The sequence below is a fragment of the Ambystoma mexicanum genome, chromosome 6p, assembly GCF_040938575.1.
Source record: "Ambystoma mexicanum isolate Mex_15411 chromosome 6p, UKY_AmexF1_1, whole genome shotgun sequence".
In the NCBI taxonomy this organism is placed as follows: Eukaryota; Metazoa; Chordata; class Amphibia; order Caudata; family Ambystomatidae; genus Ambystoma; species Ambystoma mexicanum.
The window spans coordinates 929,832,491-929,855,084 of record NC_090935.1 but is presented as its reverse complement, the minus strand read 5'-3'; positions in this window follow the sequence as shown (position 1 = coordinate 929,855,084).

Here is a 22,594-nt window from a genome sequence, read left to right as displayed (position 1 = left end):
ACCATGGACTGACCACCCTTGATCACTTTTGGCATTCCTCTCACTCACACCATGTCATTAACACACCAGATACTACCAGCACAACATCCGATTACACTTGCAAACTCAAGGATACAGTGCTATCCCCTACCATCTCCAAACTACTAGCCCCACCTACTGACCCCACTTATCCCTAGGCTCATGTAGAATTTTACAACAACACTGTAACACAAGCCCTCTACCTACTGGCTCTCAGATGAGCTCCATACTCTACACAGACACACGTGCCAAGGAGCACATCTGGAGAAAATGCCCAATCATAGATAACAAACTAATGTTCACAACCTCAGCAAAAACCTGAAAGAACGCGATCTTCACAACCAAATCTGACTCATACAACACTTAAATCTCTGAAACAAGCTGTAACGCAAAATAATTCTTCACAATATGTAAAGAACTCAAAACCCATACCCAGCCCACATCCCACTTCCCCAGAGACAAAGCTTGGTGGACAGCCATCCAATCAGCACTCGCTGACAAAACAAATAAACTTAGATTCAAAACTATCACCAAAGAAACCACATTCACCAGCACTAATCAGCCTCTAACGCACTGACACTTGCCACACCAACCACCACTTGAGATTTTCATCAGTCACTGCTGATGATGTACAAAACATAATAAAATCCTCAGGCCTTCATGCTGCAAAGGTGATGTCTGCCCAGCACCCATTATCAAATAGTGTGCTGAAACACTTGCTCCAACCATTGCCAACTTCATCAATTCCTCCTTCAACACCTGCACAATATCAAGGATGCCTGAGTCACACCTCTACTAAAGATAACCTCACTGGATCCTACCATCCCCTCCAACTACTGCCTCATCACCATGGTCCCTTTCTTACTCAAAGTGTTAGACAGCACCACTTATCTACAAATTAAATCCTACCTCGAGCAGACTAGCCTTATTGGCTCTCGAAATTCAGTATTTAGACCCCAACACAGCACAGAATCAGTTCTACTAGACTTAAAAATCCAACTTCACCAGATACGCGACACAGGTAACACTGCCCTGCTCTTCATTCTAGATCTACAAGCTGCATTTGATCTGGTGGATCTTAACATCCTCTGCAAGCACCTAATAACTACTTTTCACTTCTCACCAGAAGCCACAAACTGGCTCTCTTCCAAACAGAACACAGAAAAACCACTGTAGAGGGGTCACTTTCTCTTGGTCCAGCAGTGGATCATCTTCCGATGACCAACTACTACACCAACCTCAGACAAACTATCCTTATCCACCACCCCAGTTCTTTCCTTTTTTAGGAGGTGGAGGGTTTGGCAATCTGCAATGGGGCCACCCACAGTGGGGCCCACCACCCAGAGGCGGGAGATCCGGCCCCTGGCAACGCCGCTTGAGACCCAGATATTAACAGCAAACACTGAGGCTCCTACGATACCCATCTTTAACCTAGCTAAGATTGAACTTACAGAAGCACAAACATCCATTTTGACCAAAGGACTCTCCTTCGTCCCGACGAAACAGACAAATTGGTACGACTCTGAGATGGAAATTCGCACATTCCTACGTAAAATTAGACTCCAAACTTTTTTCAAAGACCACCCACAGGAACAAGATGATCAGGAAGCAGACACAGGTCTATGCAAACCCTCCACCTTTACCCCATCGGACAAACCAAGTACCACTGGAACTCCTAACATTTGAAAAGTGTGTCTTACACGATTTAGCAAAATTGAAGACCAGGAAGATGAAGTTGAATCACAGCCTCACTTGGAAGGAGAAACAAGCCCTAACACAGCTACAGAATAATACGGGCATAATCATTAAACCGGTGGACAAGGGGGGTGCATTGGTCATTATGTCTACTACTCAATACAAGACCATGGCACTTGCACTATTGGACGACAGGGAATGCTACTTCATTCTACGTAAGGATCCCACTAAAGACTTAGAACAAGAGATTATGGAAGCCATAGACTTTGCACTATAACGGGATTGGATCACTCACAAAGAAGCAGACTTTCTCACCAAGACATGGGGCAGAACTCGTTGTTTCTATGCTTTGCCAAAAATACATAAGGACCCCCTGAACCCACCAGGCAGACCAGTAGCGTTGGGGTGTGGCTCCATTCTTGAGCCCCTGAGCAAATTTGTAGAGACTTTCCTTCAACCCTTAAGTATGAAAACCACCACATACCTAAGTGACATGATGCATACAATAACCATTTTGGAGGATAGGCCCTTTGACCCTCTAACACAGTTTTTGGCCACTATGGACATTAAGTCCCTGTATTTGAATATATCACAGGAAGCCACCATAGAATGCGTACATAAATGGCTCACCAAGAACCCCTTACAACATTGGGTTCCCACCAATTTCATTTTGGAACTCATGTCCATCGCGCAACGTCAAAACCTTTTCACATTTGATGAACAAATCTACTTACAAATCAAGGGGACAGCAATGGGGGCAGTCTTTGCCCCAAGCATGGCAATATTATATATGGGTAAATTCGAAGAACAACATGTGTTCTCCCAACTCAATGCCTAGTGTGACCAAATCAGTCAATGGTACAGGTACATTGACAATGTGATTTTTATATGGACGGGACAACTTAACTAGCTTTTGGAATTTTGGGAGTGGCTAACACTTGTAATCCAGATATTCAGTTCACAATTGAACACAGTACCACACAAGTATCATTTTTGGACCTGACAATTCGACATAACAATGGAGCCCTTGAATGTGACCTGCACCGGAAACCCACTGATAGAAACACTTTGTTATACCATGCTAGCACCCACCTGAACCACACAAAGGATAATTTTCCCTACGGGCAATTTCTACGGATCCGTAGAAACTGCACATTCAAAGAAGATTTCAAGAAACACTCCACTGCTCTATCCACCAGACTAAGGGCAAGGGGATATCCGAAACAACTCCTGAACCGAGCAGCCAAAAGTGCATTAAACACCAATAGGGAAACCTTATCACAACCATCTGAAACAATAAATACCAACAGTGATGACCACCTCACTTGTGCAGTGACCCATGGGACCCACAAGTCACAGATGTTAATGTTAATGTTAAAGTACATTTGTACCGCGCACTATCACCACTGTAGTGGTCCCTTGGCTCTCTGGCCACTCTGAAAAGGGGGCGGGGGGTTGAGTTAGTGGGAGGAAGCAGGAAAAATGCAAGAGAGCAGTGATGTGCTGTTGGCGGCCTCAGCCCGGTGGGTCCATTGGCTGGGCCTGGGTGTTTGCGGCCGGTAGTCATCGTGTACTGTTGTGCAAGGCTATGTGTGTTTTTGTTTTGTTGTTGCAATGTAGTGAAGTATGTGCAGTTTTTTGTGCTGTAGGTTTTGGTTGTGTTTGGTTTGGAGTTTGAGAGGTGTATGCAGAAAGGGAAGTTGTTAGTAGGGTTGGTTAGTTTGCATCTCTATCCTGAATTGAAGCGCTTGGCTTGCGTAGTCTCCCATGTTGCGGCTCTGTCCTGATCTGGGTCTGACAGGCCTACAGGTTCCTTACTCCTCTGGCCCCCATCTCTAACATGCTCTCTCATGGCTCCCGTTATCCTCCATTTAGACTCTAGTGGCCAGTGCATCTGATGATGACAACCTCTCAGGTAGTGGGGGGATTGTCAATGTCTCGATAATTCCACACCAACGTGGTACCTGGCGGTAATTAAATTGCGGGGCGGGCGAAAGAGTTGGGTGGATTGTCTGGGTTTGTTGACTCAGTCTCCGTGTGTGCCGCCTGTGTCCCTGCCTATCCGATGTCACCCGTCCAGCTGCCGCGGGTTTTACTCTCCCCGGTCAGGGATGTCCGTGTCTTTTCGGTTTAGTTATCCTTTTTACCAGTTTCGTTTTTCAGGTTTAGTCTGTGGTGTTGTAGAGCCAGGTTTTTAGTGATTTCCTGAATTTTAGGTGATCTTCAGTGTTTCTTATTTCCTTTGGGATGTTGTTCCAGGTTTTTGCGGCTAAGTGGTAGAAGGAGGTGCCTCCAAGTTTTTTTCTTGAGGTATGGTTTGAGTTCCAGGCGGATTTCATTGCTCGATCGTAGGGTTCTCACTGGTTTATAGACTGTTATTTTCTTTTGTAGGAATTCTGCTCCTTGTCCACTGATTGCCCTGTGCGTTATGCACATTGTTTTGAAGGTGATGTGATGTTTAACTGGGAGCCAGTGTAGGGTTTTTAGGGCTGGAGTGATGCAATCTCTTTTGGATAGTTTGAAGATGAAGAGAATCATTACTCATCTCTGGCACATAGCCCGTCTCAACTTACTGGATGACCCATGCCCCCGTTTCGCATACAAACGAGGGAAAAATATTAAGGAACGCCTGGTACATTCCCTTTTTCAACCGGATCCAAGAAACATAGGACAAAGAACTGTGAGACCATTACAAGCACATTTCCCTTGTGGTAACTGTGTGGCCTGTATGTTTACCACTCAAATCTTTCTTAATAGGCCAACGTGAATGGTTCCTCAAGGATCATACTAATTGTAAGAGTGTGAACGTGATCTATTTTATTCAGTGCCCATGCGGCCTGAGATATGTTGGCCAAGCCACCTGAGCTATACATCGCAGGATATCGGAACACAGGTCCAGGATATGGTGTAAAACTTTGACAGCACCTCTTGTTACACACTTTTTGGAAGCAAGACATACCCCGAACGATCTGCTCTGGTGGGCCCTGGATAGAGTAAAAGGAGGACCCAATATACAACAAAGTCTCCTTTATAGGGAATCCAGATGGATACATCACCTGGAAACATATGATTATGGCGTCAACTAAATTTTCCAACCCATTACCCACTGAGCAGGTCATAGACTTTGAACCTAACGTGGGGTCTTCGATTATGCCCCCCATCTCCTTAGGGATCCCCCAGTAACATCCATTATACTGAATAGGCACTATGTCGCCAACTTCTAGGTCCATAGCTGGCCTTTTAGTGGTCATATGTTTCCTTCATAGGGGCGCGCCCCTTGAATAGGTGCTTGTACCAGCCAGCTACCTGTCTGGGACATATGCACCTCAAGCACGGGCATATTGAAACCACAGCCTTTGGAGCCAGGCCCCCTGCCACAGCATCCAAAAGCAATGTTGAATTCTCTCCACAGAACCAATGGAGGCCTCACGGCACCTCAGTTCCCTTGTCGCCACATACACACCTCTTTAGCATTTCAGCTACATCAACTAGCTGCAGGCAGTCACCAGGTGCCTTGAGGGACCAGAAGCATCTTACCGTCTCCATGATGACGCTACTCGCCACGCCAGGAGCGAGGCACCCAGTAGCAAATCCACGCACTGTACGTGGTTACTAGGACTACGTTTTGTGTTATAGGAAGAACAGACCTGCGACACTTTCACACGGGAGCAGCAGGCCATAAGCAGGCAAATGGGAATTTTCCTCCCTCAGCGCCCAACAGCATGCGGTAAGAAGCGGCCACGGCACCACTGCCTTAGACATAGGCACGACTCTGGCACTATACTGTCCAGACCAGCCACACACTGCACATCCAGATACATACTCACGTGTATGTGTCCATTATAGGCTATCCATGCTTCTTTCCACTACAACGTGGACAGCCATTTCTGGCTGTATCCTTAGTTTGAAGCTGCAGACGCATGATAATTTCTCTATTTATTGGTTTTTTTCCTCTGAACCTGAGCCCCTCTCTCACAGCCATCCACAGCCTCTGCTTCTTTTCTTTTCTAGTCTCTATCTCCCTTTTCCCTCTCCCCATTCAGGAGTAGGAATGCCCCACGACTAGTAACTTTTCAAACCATTGCTCCGGACTGCAACACAGAGGGTCCAGTCTACAGCAGCACAGGTAAGACCTTTATCACACAGTGTCAGGACATTCTCCACATAATTATTCAGTGCTCAAGTTATTGCCGCCACTTATACATTAAAAAGAGTCCATCCAATGCAGCTACGGACATATGCCCCACAACGGGAGGATGGGATGTAACTCAGCCCTTCATGCCGTATGTCCAAGATCACCAGATGCGGCACACTAAGCCCAATGTGAATTTTATGAATTTTTCCTGTGAATAGAACTTTAAGCAGATACAATGTTACATTGGGATTTGTTATTCATTGCACCTCCTTGCTTTTATATTTCCCTGGAACTAGAGTACGACTATTGACGCTACCAGACCAACAGGCAACACTGCTGTACCACACTGATTGCACCCCAGCCCTGCCGTGAGAGCCTTCAGAGCACGGCTTTTTGGTCTCCCACTATGGACTGACCCCGGAGCTTGGGATACAGTTACAGACACACAGGAAATACAGCCAATAACTACAGTTTTGAACTCCGTCAGTTTTTGTTTAGCATTTACAAGCAACCCTTTAGAGAACCACTCATATAATATTGTTTTGTATCTTACGCTGGGTCTTCAAATAGGACGCCCTGAGGAAGGTGGTTACAATATCCACACTATCCGTCAAAACGTGTAGAACATTGAGGGAAGCACAATTGACTACTTTGAGTCTCAGGCTAGTTTCAATTTCAGTGTTAGTTACTCATTACGTTGGCAAGACAAAGATGTCTTGTATTGAAAAGACCCAGACACAAGACTTTTTACATTAGAAAATCAGGAGGTTAATTTAGGAGCCCCTGGAACAATCACCAAAATACTCTAGACCTTGGAACAATCATATGCAGTAATTGGATATATTGCTTATGTTAACAATACATTGTATTGTAACATGAAATCAAGATTCAACAAGTTGTATGAGATTTGATGTACACTTGAACTGAAATGTTGTTTTGTTTTTCTTCTTGTTCACCATTTGTTTTTTTGGATTAAGGCTCAAGAAGCTTCATGGGATTTGATTCACAATTGAAACTGAATTGTTTTGTTTCTTAGTTCTCACTAATTCCACATGGCACACAGAAAAAGTCTTGCATTTTGTGTTTTTTTTTCAATTTGTTCTTTTTCTAATTAAGATATTATCTCTCTACTTATACCAAATATTAAAAACTAATTTGATTATTTCTTTGAGTTCTTTATTCCCCATAAGATTGAGGTTACACATGCACGAGTTATGTACGTGGTTACCTTTAGATGCTTTGTCAAAAAATTTCCATAAAAAAGGAGTTAGGACAATCAAGTTACACTACCCGACATCCACAACCTAATGGAATGTCGTAACCTAATTAAATAATAGTTTTTCTCACTTTAGAGATTTAGATAGGGGTACAGTTTTCTATGTTGAACAAATTGGATTGAAGGCTTCTTAAATGCCTGCTCATCTAGAGTTGCCATTGGCAACAAAGCCACCGACCCCATTCCTGTTCCATTCGGTGTTCCCCAAGGCTCCTGTATCTCCCCACCCTCTATAGCCTCTACACACCTATTTCACCACTTATACAGCACTGACATTCCTATATAAACTGTTCTGATGACACACAAATTCTACTAAAACTCACAGGTAACTATTCCCAAGATACCACCAACATCAAACATGTCTACAGTATCATACAGAACTGGATGACTAACCATCCTCTCTGTCTAAACAATGAAAAGACTGAGCTACTCATTGTTGGCTCTCCACACAGTCTCAAAAATCTGGACGCAGACTATGCTACCATCACTATTGACGGCAACAGAATCCCAGTAGCATCACAAGTAAAAACCCTTGGGATGTACTTTAATGCTGAGCTTAACATGCTAAAGCACATCAAGGCCCTCGCCTCCTCCACTGCCTTTACTACCAAAATGATTAAGCTTAGCAGAAAATGCCTATCGCCAAACAACTGCCTTACACTTGCTAGAGCCCTAATAGGAAGCAAACTAGAATACTGCACCACCCTCATGTCAGGTTCCTCAGGCAAAAATCTAACAAAACTCCAATTTCTCAAAATGAAAGCCCTCAGAACAGTCTGGGATCTTAAACATACCAACCATATTACTCAAGCCAGAAATAACTCACACTGGCTCCCCATCAGAGCATGCATTGACTTCAAAATACTCACTATTGCCCACCGCTGCATCCACAAAACTGGTCAAGCATACCTCAATCCCCATCTACACACAAAAACTCCTACTCACCACTTATAACCCTCATCCACCCTGACTCTTCAAACCCCCATGTTTAACATAAAACAGACCGGCTGTGCCAGTTTTGTGGTTAACACTTCCAAACTGTGAAACTCGCTCCCTGCGACTATCAGAAACAAGCCTTCCCTTCCAACATTCAAAAAGCTGCTAAACCAGGCTCTTCAACAAGTCTGACCCATGTGTTACCAGCTCCTCACTGGCTGCCAAAGCCTGTATCATTTTACACTTTGACTTTTGTTTATGCTTCTTTTGTACTGTAACTGTACTAGCGCAGTGATACTTGCCGGACATGGGCGCTGCAAACAAATGTATGAATAAATAATTCATAAGTAAATACATAAATAAATACATTAGCTGATGAAGTGTTTTAAAAAAAATGACTTGTGATACGTGGTATAGGGTCCACATTTCCTCAGCCACTTCAGGAGTCCAGCTTGTTTAGGCCAGCAGGGTGCCTGGCCAAGGTGTGTACATCAGCTCATTTGCACACAGATAGCAGGGCAGCCTGGTCATTTGTCTCCCTGCACTCCACTGGACCAATTTAGCATACTTGGACAATCTAGGTTTGTACTGCTTTGCAAATGTGGACCCCTGACAGCCTTGACCTGTGTTCCCCATACATGTCACTTGTTGTTTACTATTGTTTTTCTGTATGTTCTCTCATCTTCAATGTATTGCATGACTTTTGTTTTCGAAACTGATGTTCAAATAATGCACTCTGATTGACTGCACTGTATGTGTCTATACATTGTGGGCACATGCATATGAAACATCATCCCCTCCCCCACAACGTCTGTTCAACTGTTGTCCCTGTTAGTGTTTGCACTACAACCTATGATCCCCGCCCCCTTGCTGGGAGGAACTCTTCCTTGGTGTGGGATCCATTTGAGGGGGAAGCAACAGCTGGGGTGCAATGACCTGCCCATGAACTGTGGAGTCCAACAGGGGGGGGCGGGTGGGCCAGGGTGGAGTCTGGAGTGGGGGTGGAGTGAAGGTGTCACAGCCTTATTTGAGGGACATTGAGGACATGGGTGTCTTTATGGGTTGCATGCCATGATGTGTTCACCGTGCGGTTTGGGTGATGAGAAGCTGAGGAGTCCCCTTTATCAGGAGGCCTCTGTTTCACAATTTTTCCTTCACCCTCTCCCCATACTGTCCTTCTTCCACCCAAACCTGTGCTAGTTTTCCAACAGTGTGCCTCCTGTGCTCTCAAGCCCCTGCTTCCTTCTTTTTCTAGCCTTCCTACTCTGTATTCCGCTCTTCCCCCTTCTCTCAGCCCTTACCCACTCCAACAGTCCTTGCCTCCCTCTTTACCTCCCCACTAGCCAAACTCCAACTTGCTCCTCACTCCCACTCCCTCTCAATCTCTCTACACTCCCCAGCTGTACATTCTTCACTCAGTCTCCTCTCTCCCGCTTGGCCTCTTTCATCTTTCACATCGGCTCACCCACTTGTACTTCCATCCCCAGCCTCCCACTCCTCGCTTGGTGTCCATTTCCCTCCCACATCCAAGGGTACCCAAAAGGCCTGTGGGAAACCTAACGTTGGGTGTACACAACTTGTATGCCTGCAATCTATAGCCTCTCTTGTGCCCGTGCCACCACAGTGCATAATATGCTCTGGTGGCAATTTGTTTGCTTCACTGCCAGTGATTACTCTGTTCATGAGTTTTGACTTTGTTGTATTCATTGGTGCTCACACTCTTTGATGTGACCTTCCAGTTGTTGACACTGTGGTTGACCATAGCTTTCAGGTTACCTTGTTCCATATGGGACACCTGAAGGCTGTCCTGTTTGTTTACTTTCATTTACAACTCAGGCGGTAAGGGTTTTACGGCGGCGTAAACAGCGCCGACCCTTACCGCCTGAGTACGAGGTCCCTTAGCGCCATGGCGGACTTAACACCTGCTTTTAGCAGGTGTTAAAATCCATGGCGCTAAGGGACCATGGAGTTAATTACGCCACCGTAATTTACGGTGGCGTAATTAACGCCTTCCCCACTCCCATTATGCCCTATGGGGCAAAATGGGAATAGGGAAGGGAAAATGGGGATTTACCGCCCTGCCAAGGTTGGAACGGGGCGGTAAGTCCGCCTACCACCATGGCGTAAACATAGTTTACGCCATGGTGGTAAAGTCACGGCCCAGGCGGTAACTTACCGCCTGGGTCGTAATGAGGCCCATTCACTGCATGTTTGTTTTTTGAAGCTGATATTGTCATTTCTGGTGTAATGCTGTGGATGTGAGCCAGCTGTGTACTTTGTGCAGGTAGGTTCAATCCACTCAGAGGGGAGCAGTGTGTGGTGCCATTGATTGCAGGGATGCTATCATTGTGTGTGATGTTTTTTAGTGTGTTGGCCTGAGGTGAGTAGGTCCGGCTGCATGGTTGCAGAGGGAGAGATGGAAATGGGAGGCTTTTGTGTCATTGCTTGCAATTCTTGAATTACCGTCAGCAGGGCACACAGTGGTGGTGGTTTGGGCAGGGATGCTGTCACTGTGTGGGTTTTTTTTAGTGTGTTGGCCTGAGATGAGCAGGTCCAGCTGCATGGTTGTGGAGTGAGACATGGAGATGGTAGGCTGGTGAGTCATTGCTTGCAGTTGTTGCATGGGACTCAGGAGGGCACATGCATCAGTGTCATTGGGAGCATGGCTGTTACCTGCTCTGACGTTGTGTTTTGCTTGCTTCTGTGGCATTCTGCTAGGGCAGGTGGTTGCTGCTATCAAGTACACATGCCTGTGTTATGTCTGCACAGACCACCTTAGCAGTGTAAGGCTGGTTTGGACACCTACAGAGGAGATCATGGATACACAACTGGGTACAGCTTGAGCAGGCTCTCAAGGGAAAAATGTGATTTGAGATGGGCATCTTTATTGAAATGAACATACCATTGTCTTAGTCTGTGTAACTTTTTATTTGCAGATGTGTATTATGAGCTGTATTGTTGGCAAGAAATGGGGTAGCCACGCCACCTATATATTGATGTGAGGGCAGTCCTCACAAGTGTTAGTTACTGCTTACATTATATGATGTGCCTTTCTATTTTTGTTCTCCTGTGCATTGTTGTGTGTCTGAGTGTACAATTGTTGTTGGTGAGCATGTCAGCGTGGTAGGAGATGTCATTGATTGTGTTGTGTGCTTTTCTGTCTGAAACTAGGATACTGTTGTGTCCACTTGGTATAACTGTGTCAGTGGTTTGAGCATTTGGTTTTATGGCTATGGACACACCCAGTTTGCACACATTATCAGGGTGTTGTTATGGGCAAGGTGGATTAGCCCGGATTCATCATTGAAGGGCACGATGGATGTGGCTTCAATTTGTGTGCTCCACAGGGGTATTCATGTAAAAAAGGTTTTCATGATCTGATTGCGTGCATCCTCTCGCTGTGCCCTTTGGCCTGCCAAGAGGATGGGCATTGCCTTTGGCTGAGAGCAAAGTCTCTCCTGCATCTCTACTGGTATGCCACACCATGTAGCAACATTGTACAGCACACAAGATGCCACAATGATCTTGGATACTACTCGTGGGTCATATAGCAATATGCTTCCAGAGTGGTCAATGGAGTGGAAATGTGACTTGAGCATCCCATATCTGCGCTCCACTGTGCCTCTAGTGGATATGTGTGCTGTGTTGCACCTTACCTCGGCTGGTGTAGCAGGATTCCTGAATGGCATGAGCAGGAACGGCAAGCGCAGATGGGTACTGGCACCAGAAAATACATAAATGGTTTTAGTTAGCATTGATTGTCATGGAGTGTTATTCTGTGTGTCACATGACTGGTTGAATGTGCATGATAGTTGATAATCGCTGATAAACCAGGTGTTGCCAAAGGTTGCCGATGCCAGGGTCTGGTATAGTGGTGACCAGTAGTAAATGAAGCTGTAATTTGTGCTTCCAGGGAAATTTGCATTGACATGCGTGATGACTCTCTTTGCATCGCAGATGACCGGTTCATTGATTGAATGCCAATTCTTGCGGTTGCGATACCGGTACTTGGTCGCTCAGCGGGGTGCTGCAGTGCAATATGAGTGCAATCAATGGCTCAAACTACCTGTGGGAAGTGCTATGTGCTAAACCCCCTGGCACACTCTCTACCTTGCCTGTGGTGTGTGTGGCATGTATATGTGCCTTTGCACACATGATGTAATGCAGCACCATACCTGGTGTAGGCACCAGGGTTGCGTGGGCTGCAATATGCCCCAACAGTGGCAGAGGTGTGTTGAAAAGAGAGTGAACTGGGGACTTCCAGCTCTTTAAGATGAGTAGCAATACCCTTGAGATGCATGGGGATGCAGATTTTAATCAAACATCAATAATTTGATCACACAAATAGCTTATCAAAAAGTTTGTCTGTTTTAATGTAAGTAAGTAAAACAGGGAGTACAAGGAACATCAAGAATCGCTCGATACTCAACTCTCAACTCTTTTAAGAAAAAACATATTTTTTATAGACCAAATGTGTCACCTTTGACGTGTAGACCTGCGTCATTAGCAACGTCAGCCTACGTGGAAAGTTTCTAAAACCTATCGGGAAGCGGGATTGGCTGTAAGTGAACTACTAAGCATAGGTGTAATATCTGTATATAGTAACAGAGAGAAATTATTGGATGGTCAAAAACAGGTGGGACATCTAAGCCCTCCCTTCAAAATGGCTGCTATGAACATCACTAAATGTACAATGTCCCATTGGTTACACAACTATAGGACCCCTGACGATGTGGTCCTCTACAGTTGGCTGGCTACTAACTCCTGTCAATAACTTTCCTCCTAGGGGAGCAGCATGCAGGCTGAACAACCAGGTGCAGCTGAGGTTCTCTCGATACCAGCTTCTCACTAATTAAATAGGACACTCCATCATCACCTCAACATTTCAGTGTCAATTAATGTCTGAAGTTGGCCTTGCATTTGTACTGTTCTCAGGTATTTTTAAGGAGTATGGGTACTGTCTGGCTTCCATGCGTAGGTGTGATCTCCTCATGCGTCCAACTTTCTTCCATCACGTGACTGGACACCATGAATTGCGCATTCTTCATGTATTTAACTGTATTTTCCAATAGTCTTCTGATGTCTTTGTTTTTACTTGACCTTCTTGAACAGGAGCTTCTGTTCTTTCACGTTTAATTGTATCTAATGTCAGCCAAGTTTAGTTCTGATAAGACCTTGGCTCTTTGGCTCATCCAACTCCTTAGCTGAAATGGATTCTGTTTTAATTCAATTGTTTTTGTAACTGTAACACAATTTGAGGCCTTCCTCGTTGTTGAAGACTGCTATATGCGTAGTGGAACCTTCATTCTTTATTCAATCTATATGTATCTATGAAGTATATATGTATATGTTGGTGTTTGCCGCAATCTATTTACTATAAGCATTTGGCTAGCTTCATGATTACTTTACTGCTTGCGTTTCATTGCATCTGTAAACATTTAAACTAACTAAATATCTTTGTCACATTTGTGGCATAAGTTTCTTCATCTTGATCCTAAAATGTCACTTATCTGTAGTACTTCTTCATTCTTCATAAATCATCTGCCTCTCAGGTCTGATTATCTTCTATCTATGGAATTAATTTGGTTTCGTATGACGTTACCATTCATCCTGGTCATTTAGTTTCTTTGTTCATCAGGAATCGTATTCAAATGACCATCATATTGTCTTAGATGTAGGTATGGCTTCCTTAATGGATACTTTATTTCCCATATTCTCTTAGGTATAGGCATTCTTATGGGTACTGCACAGAGTTGTTGCTCTTCTTCTTGCTTTCTGATTGGTGTGGTATATGCCACATACTTTGGTTCATACTTCTCAGGTAAAGAAGGCGGAGTAGGTCGAGTAGGGGTACTTGGCTCCTCCTCTACACTCCCCCCTCTGGGCGATTTATAGAACACTCTCTCATCTTCTTCCACATTCAGAAATCCTGGTCTGAAAAAGTGCTTCTTAGGGATCCATATTTTTATGACTCCCTCCAGGCATCCAGCTGACTTCACATGCTCATCTTTGTTCTATGTCATGAGTGTGCACTTTCCACTTGGATTGCAGTAGATCCATCTTCCCACATACTTCCTTTGATCCTTTGGATACAGGAACTTCATTCCCTCGGGTGCATGGATGCTAGACTTCACAAAGTCTCTGATCTCTTCATCAGTCAAGTCTTTAGGCTTCCATCCAGGTTCAACATCGATCATGATGTTCATCCCTATGACATCTTTGCTGTCTTCCTAGACTGCGAGATTATTATCTTGATCACACAGAATCATAGCATCACTAATAATAGCAATGCTCCAATACATTTTAACATATATGCCATCCATTGTGGAACCCATGAGAAGAGATTTCCGAACCAGATGTCATCAGCAACGTCTTCTACCTCTTCTATCATCTGACCATGGAGTTTCGTCAACATGTTTATGGCCTCTGTCAAAGTTCCATTTTCGTCATTGTGAGAAAGTATAAAAGTGCAACATGATTCTCCAATTTTGGCACAAGCACCTCCATCTCTGGCTGTAATCATATCCAGGACATATCTGTTCTGGAGAGCCATTAGTCTTACAGCTCTCAGTTCTTCTCTGATTGCATTGAATCCTTTTATAGTTGTGTTAATTGTCTGCAGCAATTGACATCTGGTGATTTGTAACCACTTTGTATTTGCTCCAACCTGGATTCTTGGCATAAAGATCATTGTGAACACCATTGAGGTCTGGCTGAACAGCCTGTGTTCATACGAAATGGCATAAAAGGCTTCTATTGATTTAGCAGAGAAGTAATTCTCTCTCTTTGTTCAACTTATCAGCTCCACAGATCTTCTCCTCTTTAGATGAGCATCTGCTTTTGGAAAACTGCCAATGTTCAGGTCACCTTTAGGAATCACCAATTCAGGGACATGGACATTCACTATTGTGCAATTCCTCCCCAGTCTTTAGGCAGTCTGATGTAGGTTTTTGATCCACAAGCCCAATAATGATCCATTATTACTGCTGTTCCATGCACCATTTCTCGTGCATCAAATATTCGTCCACAGTTCTGATTTTCTCCCATTGTTCTTGTACCATTGTTCCTGAAGCAAAACTCAGAACTTTCTAATGGTACTGTCTGCAATGGTCCTCCCCTGTCTTCGACCCATGTCAGTAGTTTAGCAAGTCTTCGCCATAATGGCTTGTATAACATTCTGTATTATATTAATAGTAGGTTTGTGCCAGCCAATAACTACCCATGCTCTGCAGATCAACACTCCTTTTACCCAATCCGTCTGGTGATAAGACTGTTCCCCAAATTTGCATTTGTTCTCAGTTCTTCCATCTGCGAGCTTCTTCTGCAGTGTTTTCTTTGACATCAAGTTGTTTGTTCATTTCCCTTCTGATTTCTGCTCCTTTTACTCCAGGTTTCTCATATCTGATCACGATACTCCTTGTTTTTGCATTGTTTCTTGTCTTTATATCTTGTATGTAGTCATCTTCATATGTACCTGTCTTCTCAGTTCCCCATTTAAGAGAAGCATCGCTTCCCATAAATTGACCTCTTGTTTTACAAAGTGCTTTGTGCGATAGGCAATGTTCTGTCTGGACATTGATTTCAATTTCAAAGAAGATATTTGACTACCCCATGCTCTATGGCAGATGTGCACATATGAAGCAGTCTTCTTTTGACGTCCTTCTTTCAACTTCTTTCATGTGTTGGTACCCTATGTTGTTTCCCAAATGTGCTGTGCTGTCTAGATAATCATTCAGTTCACAATTGTCTTCTTGGGCGCTTCTTTTAATTCTCAAAGTCTTTTTGTAGTTTTCTATAACCACATCTCTGAACACATCGGAATAACTCCTTCTGGCTGGTTGTTTTGTAGGAACATCCATCCGGGTTCCCTGAGTAGAAGAAAGTTCAGCACGTCTTTCTTTATCCCTCTGTCTCTTTCTGGCAATGGCTATAAATGGCCATATTGTTTCTTCTATCATCTCTGCACGTGATTGTCTTGTGGGACTTGTGGTTGGGCTTCTTGTCACTGGATCAGATGTGTCTGGATGCATTATCTGTGTGGGCCCAACCTTTGTCAATCTCTTATTTTGCTTGTTTTGCCAACCCTTTCTCCGGCTTTTGAAAGTAGTGTTTGAACCAAGCCCTATGTGTGATGTACTGCTAATAACATCCATTTCAATCTCAGGTATCTATCCATTTATTCTAGGGACGGGAATTACTACAAATGGCCTTCGTTTTGTAGTTGCCACGTTTACTCTTTCCTTCTGCTCAGACACATATGTAGGAACTTTTGCATCATTTGCTCTTATATAGAAAGCAGTTCTAACTGTCAGTGAAAGCAGTATTTGTATGAATACAATACATGTGTAAACAATACAATGCTAGGTTAGACGGTAGCACCTGCTTCTGGGGCAGTATGACCGACGGTCCTCTTGGGGCAGCATGAAGTTGCTTCTCTGGTTGCCCATCCCGATCATTTGATGCTAAGGAAGTATAACTACTTTTTACTGGGACTGCATTTTTAGATCTGTTTCTGGAATTTGTCGTTTTCTACAGCATTCATCCTCGATTAGCTTAGCTGCTTTTCTGGAACCTTTTCCTCTTAAAATCGTGGTGCAAATGTTCCTTTAGCATGAACATGATTTCTGTGAGCTGCGATGACCTCTGCTTCATTAACTTGTTCCCAATCTATACCAAGTATCTGCTTCAGACCAGATGATATTGTAGCTTCCCTGACAGCATGAACAAAGTTTTAAGTTTTTTGACCAAATGACATTGTAACTTCCATGTCAACATGAACAAAGTTTTAAGTTTTATCACTTCCTCGATCTGGCCCTCGGAGGAAAGGTTTCTATACAGCTCTGTGGTTTCTTTTAGAATAGATCGCCACCTGGATTATTATGCCTTCCAGGATCACGTTCAAATTTGTAGTATTTATTGGGTCCCTTAGAAATGACTACACATCAGTGTGCCTTCCAACGAGATGCGGATAGTCTTCAATTAGATGATGTAACACCACACTGACCAGTCTATGTACTGCGTAGGGTGATAGGGGCTAGGGGCATTTGTGTTTTCTTCACTAAACTCAGGCAATTTCAAAAATTCTTCAGTGATGATTATAAGCAGTTGTCTAACAATTATTTTGTTGTCAGTATTGCCAAGGAAATCTGGTATGCGACTAGTATTCCCCACCAGTCACGGATATGTGCACAGTACCAACTCAAAGTAAGTAAGTATGTGCCTAGTTAGCACTTCCTGGGAGGATAGTTCAGCGGCATCGTGCACGCCTTGGAAGCAAGATGACACGAAGCAACTCAGGTTCAATCTGCAGGACTGCGCTTAGAAACCTCTGAGTATTTAAGTGCGTTATAAATACGCAACTAAGACAAAAACAATCACGCCATGAAAACAAAAAAAAACACAACAAATTCCTGTAACAGTGCCTTGATACCTGCGGGTAGTGTGAGTGCTTTAAAAATGTAAATTAAATAAAAATAAATAAATTAAAGGTCATCAATGAAAGGACTACGAAAGCAGGGCTCATCCCACTTTTTCCTTGTATGGTTACAAATCAAGATCTTGTCTCCTGGGTAAATTCTTGGGCTTATAAATTCGGGAGTTCGGATTGTTGAAGCATCTCCTTCTGTGTTCTGTACTGCTGTACACCATCGTCTCTGCAACTGTCTTGAAATTACAGAAAAACTATATGTTAAACAGTTCAAGTAGATTTGCAAGTCAAGTCCTAGCACTTCTGATGTTGGCTAAGTATCACTTCTAACTCAGGATGGAGACATTAAAGGAGTTCTCATTCTCCTGCCAGTCACAATCTCGTGCGACGTAAGATGGTGGTCAGAACCTGCTTGGTTCCTTAATCCATAGAATGCCAGTGGTAGGCAGTACAACCACCCTTTTTTCAAAGTAAGCTTCAACTTAGCTATTCTTTCCTTTAACAGGCCATTGAGCATTTCACAGAGACCATTTCCTTGCGGATGGTAAGCCAAAGAAAACGTATGTTCTATTCCGAGCAGCAAAGTAATCTGCTCAAAAACTGCATTAACACAATGTGGTCCATTATCCGATCTAATTACTTCACACACCCCCCATCTGGGGAACACTTCCTGCACCAAAAACTTGGACGCACAGGTCGAGTCTGGGTGTGTACATGGACCTGTCTCTATCCATCTAGAAAAAGGACATACTACAACTACAAGGTATCTGTATCCATTACAAACTTGTATCATGTCGGCACAGTCGATATGCAAGTGCTGAAAAGGGCCATTTGGTCTTCGGATCACCCCCTCACTATGCGTAGTGTATGCCCATCCGTGAACTGCTGGCAAATAATACAATTTACCATGTAAAATGCAATATGTTCCATTAGGTTTGGTACAAACCAACCATTACCAATGGTTACAGCAAGATTATCCCTAGTTGTATGTGCTGGATAGTGTAATTGTTCTAGTGCTATCTTTAATAAGGCTATGGGCATTACTGGTTTACCAGTGCTGTCTTGTCGCCACAATGCTTCAGAGGGGTTTAAAAAACAGCCTCTTTGCTTCCATAAATTAATTTCTTTTTGCGGTGCCCCCCCTTGGAGTTCTAATATCTGTGTTTTAGGCATATGATATATGATTGTTCCCCTCGTTCATATTTAATATTACATTCATTCTATCATTTACATAAATGGTTTGAACATTCATCATTTCTTTATCTGTATTTGCTATGCGCTTGTCTTCAGCATCTGCTGCTTGATTTCTGTGCAAGATAAAATCTGTCCCTTTTGTGTGAGCTGCACATTTAACAACTGCTATGCCCACTGAGAGTTGTAGTGCCTTAATGAGCCTATCCAATAAGGCAGCATGCTGCACTGGCATGGCGTCTGCGCGGAGGTAGCCCCTCCATTTCCAGTGTGCTAATCCTGCGTTTACCATCAACGTCACATAGGCGGAGTCACTGTATACTGTTACTTCCTGGTCTGCGTGATTCTCAACTATGAGTATCAACGCCAATAATTTTGCAGTTTGCGCTGAATAATGAGATGGTAATCGAGTACTTACGAGCACTCGAAAACCTCAATTTGCCAAATGTTTCACTACTGAGACGCCTGTATATCTTTGCCTGTCATTTTGATCGATTCTGGAAGAACCGTCAATGAAGACAATCTCTCCTCCGAGTGCATTCTCCTTTACCCTAGGGAGCTCATCACAGAACTCTTCATAGTTTGCACAATCGTGCATAGGCTCTCCTTTTGTGATTGGCTCAGCTATAACCATAGCTGGATTCACTATTTTACATCAGACTGTTTTAATCGCTGGAGTCGATATGATTACCTCAAAGGCAAAAGCCCTTTGAGAAGTCAACGTGCCTTTTGGTTTTTCTAAAATTGTGAATAATGCATGTTCAAAAATTAACGTCATGGAACATCCCATCACTATGTTTGTTTCTTTCTCTATAGCGAACGCAGCAGCTGCTAAACATTGTTTGCACGGAAAGTGACCTCTCATTACTGGGTCTGAAATTCCACTCTAATATGCGGGGGGTTTGTATCTCAATGTAGTTCTCTGTGTAAGTGCTGCTGTCATAACAGTACCATCTGTGTGCGAGAATAAAAATAATTCCTCTGCATAATTTTGGATCCCTAAAACTGGAGCCGTGCAAATAGCATTTTTCAATTTGTCAAACCGTTCTTCCATTGCCTCAGTCCACATGACTTTTTCTTTTGTAGCTTGTGCTTTCTTTAATGCCTGTAAGACCGGCCTGGTATATGAGCTATAGTCAAAGACCCATGCTTGAACATAATTGCATAATCCTAGAAAACTCGCCACTTGTTTTATCGTGTGTGGATTGGCTGTTTTTAAAATGGCTTCAGCTCTTTCAGGACTAACTTTCTTTCCCTCATGTGAAATCAATTGACCTATGTAGAACACTTTTTGTCGACAATATTGTAACTTTTCCTTGTCAACCCTATATCCTTTGTCAGCAAGTATAATCACCAGCTGAACAGAACCATGTCTGCACTCTTCCTCTGTGGTGCTGCAAAATAAAATGTCATCTACATATTGCAGCACAACACTTTCTAAAGCAATATTGCTAAAATCCATCTGGAGGACTCTGTTAAAAATCGATGGGAACTCACAGTACCCCTGGGGCAGTCTTGTGCTTTTTAATCACACTTGTATAAAAGTGAATGATGTCAAATCTTCTGAGTATTTGTGCACTGGGATTGAGAAAAACACATCATGCATCAACATGTATATTAGATATAATCGTTGATGGATTAGGGACTAGAGGTAACTCAGCCTTTACAATCTTGTTTATTGGGCGAAGTTCTTGTAATAAATGCCACAACCGCCCCATTGAATTTTTAATAGGATAAACCAAAGTATTACATGCTGACTCTGACATCACTAAGATACCTTGGTCCATCATGGGAGAAATTGTCTTGAAAATTCCTTCATCTGCCTCTGGAGACATGGGACATTGTCGTGCTTGAGGTAAAACTGCTCCTGGTTTCAATTTAATCTTCACTTCCTCAACTCCTTTCAGTAAGCCTACGTCATAGGGGCCTGTAGTCCACAATGAGATTGGCAGTTTCGCCCTATCTTCATCTAAATATTCAGGATGCTTCTTTGCTAGCATCATTCTCTGCGGGACCTCTCTCAATCGCTTTGACCCAAAAAGCAATGCACATTTCAAATATCACGAAATTGTCAGATTTGTCATCTCCAAACAAATCTTCATCAGTGAAGTCAATCACTCTGCGGCCTTCCTCAATGGCAATTACTGCGCACCATTGTCTACCTTTGTCATCTGTTGAATCTAGATAAGCCATATTTCCTCGGACTATAGCTGCTTCTATGTCTAAGGGGAAAATGTGCCCCTCTTCTTCATCCATGGATATCTGTGGTCTAATTGGAAACTCATCTGGTATTCTCATGGTTCTGCCCACTAGACCTTGCAGCCATGTTAACAGAATGCATATCCCATAATGGAGTACTTTGGGTTCCAATGGTATTGCTGTAGGCGCTATTTGTCCTGCGTATGCCTGGATAATTTCACACATGTTTAAATAATGCATCCCCTGTATTGAGCATACTATGCCATCATCTGTAAATGAAATGGTCATATTCATTTTTGGCATTAAATCTCGTCCTAATATGTTGACAGGCGTTTGCCTTGAATAAAGCAGTGGCACCTTCATATCACACTCTCATATAGACACTGGTAATTCTCCTGTAAAAGGAACACGACTCATAGCTCCTGTAAAGCCCTGAGTATTCATCGCATCACCAAACATAAAAAATTTGCCCTCACATATACACAAGCATGTTGCACACCTGTCCACTAGGAAGGAGTAAACTTTGCCGCCTATAATTACGTCTATACTCAGCTCCTCACGAGGATTCGGTGTAATAGATAGGACTGAACTCATCAGGTCCCCCAGTGAGCTGTCCTATTGCGGGTACAGCCTCACTCCATCACTCGTGAATGGATTTCCTCCATCAAGAGTGACACCTCCTATTCTACGCATCATAGGCTGCTCTATGTTTGCGTTTTGCTGAAGTTGCATAGGAGATTCATGTGATTGTCCTTCGGGTTGAATACCTGTAAATTGCCGTGGTTGCAAGCATTGCTGCACTCTCGGTGTTTGCAGCTGCACTGTTTGATCTTGTGCAGCTCCATTTCTGCTCTGCTGTGAATATGCGGGTGGAGTTGGCATTCCCTGTCTTGTGAACTGAGCATTCTGTACCATCCCTTGGCTTCTATACATACGAGCTATATGCCCTATCATTCCACACGTCCAACACACAAGCTGGTGTCTTCCCATCTGCCCATTTTGCATGTTTTGATTACCATTTTGAAAACTCTGAAACCCTTGTTGGATGTTCTGAAAACTTCCTCGATTATTCTGCCAATATCTTTCATTACCTTGCCAACCTCTCCCTTGATATCCCCTTCATCTTGCAGCAAATCCATTATTTGTCTGATCAAACTGTCTTTGATTATTTATTTGCCGCATAGGTACTGCTTGCTGTGGGTTTGATCCACCAACGTTAGTTAACATTGCCCCTTCAATATGCATACTTGGACAATATTTTCTGAACTAACTTTGCTTCTTCGCCTTTATGTGCATTGTCTTTTTTGTGATACTTTTCCTGCAGGACTCTGCAATAATGTGCAATGGTTAACTGGATTTTTTTTACCATGGTTTTGCTTCAATCCCCATTAATTTCTTGAGCTATTTCTGTACTTGGTCTGGCTGCCCTTGGCAAAATATGTGATAAAATGCAGGTATAGACTTCCCCAAAGCCTCATATGTTTCAAGCACCCATGTGTCATGAAAACTTTGAATATAAAGCAACGGATCCTCTCCTTCTTTCATCTTTCTTGTCATTATAGCTCTCATATCGGACGTGTCAGGATATAGTACTCGAAGCACTTTCCAAATCAATGCTCTACAGCTATTAAACCATGCTTCATCATGCGCGTTGTTGACTGTAGTCACACCAGGGTAACCTGCTTGAGTCCATACGTCATCAGCTCTTTCACCAAGT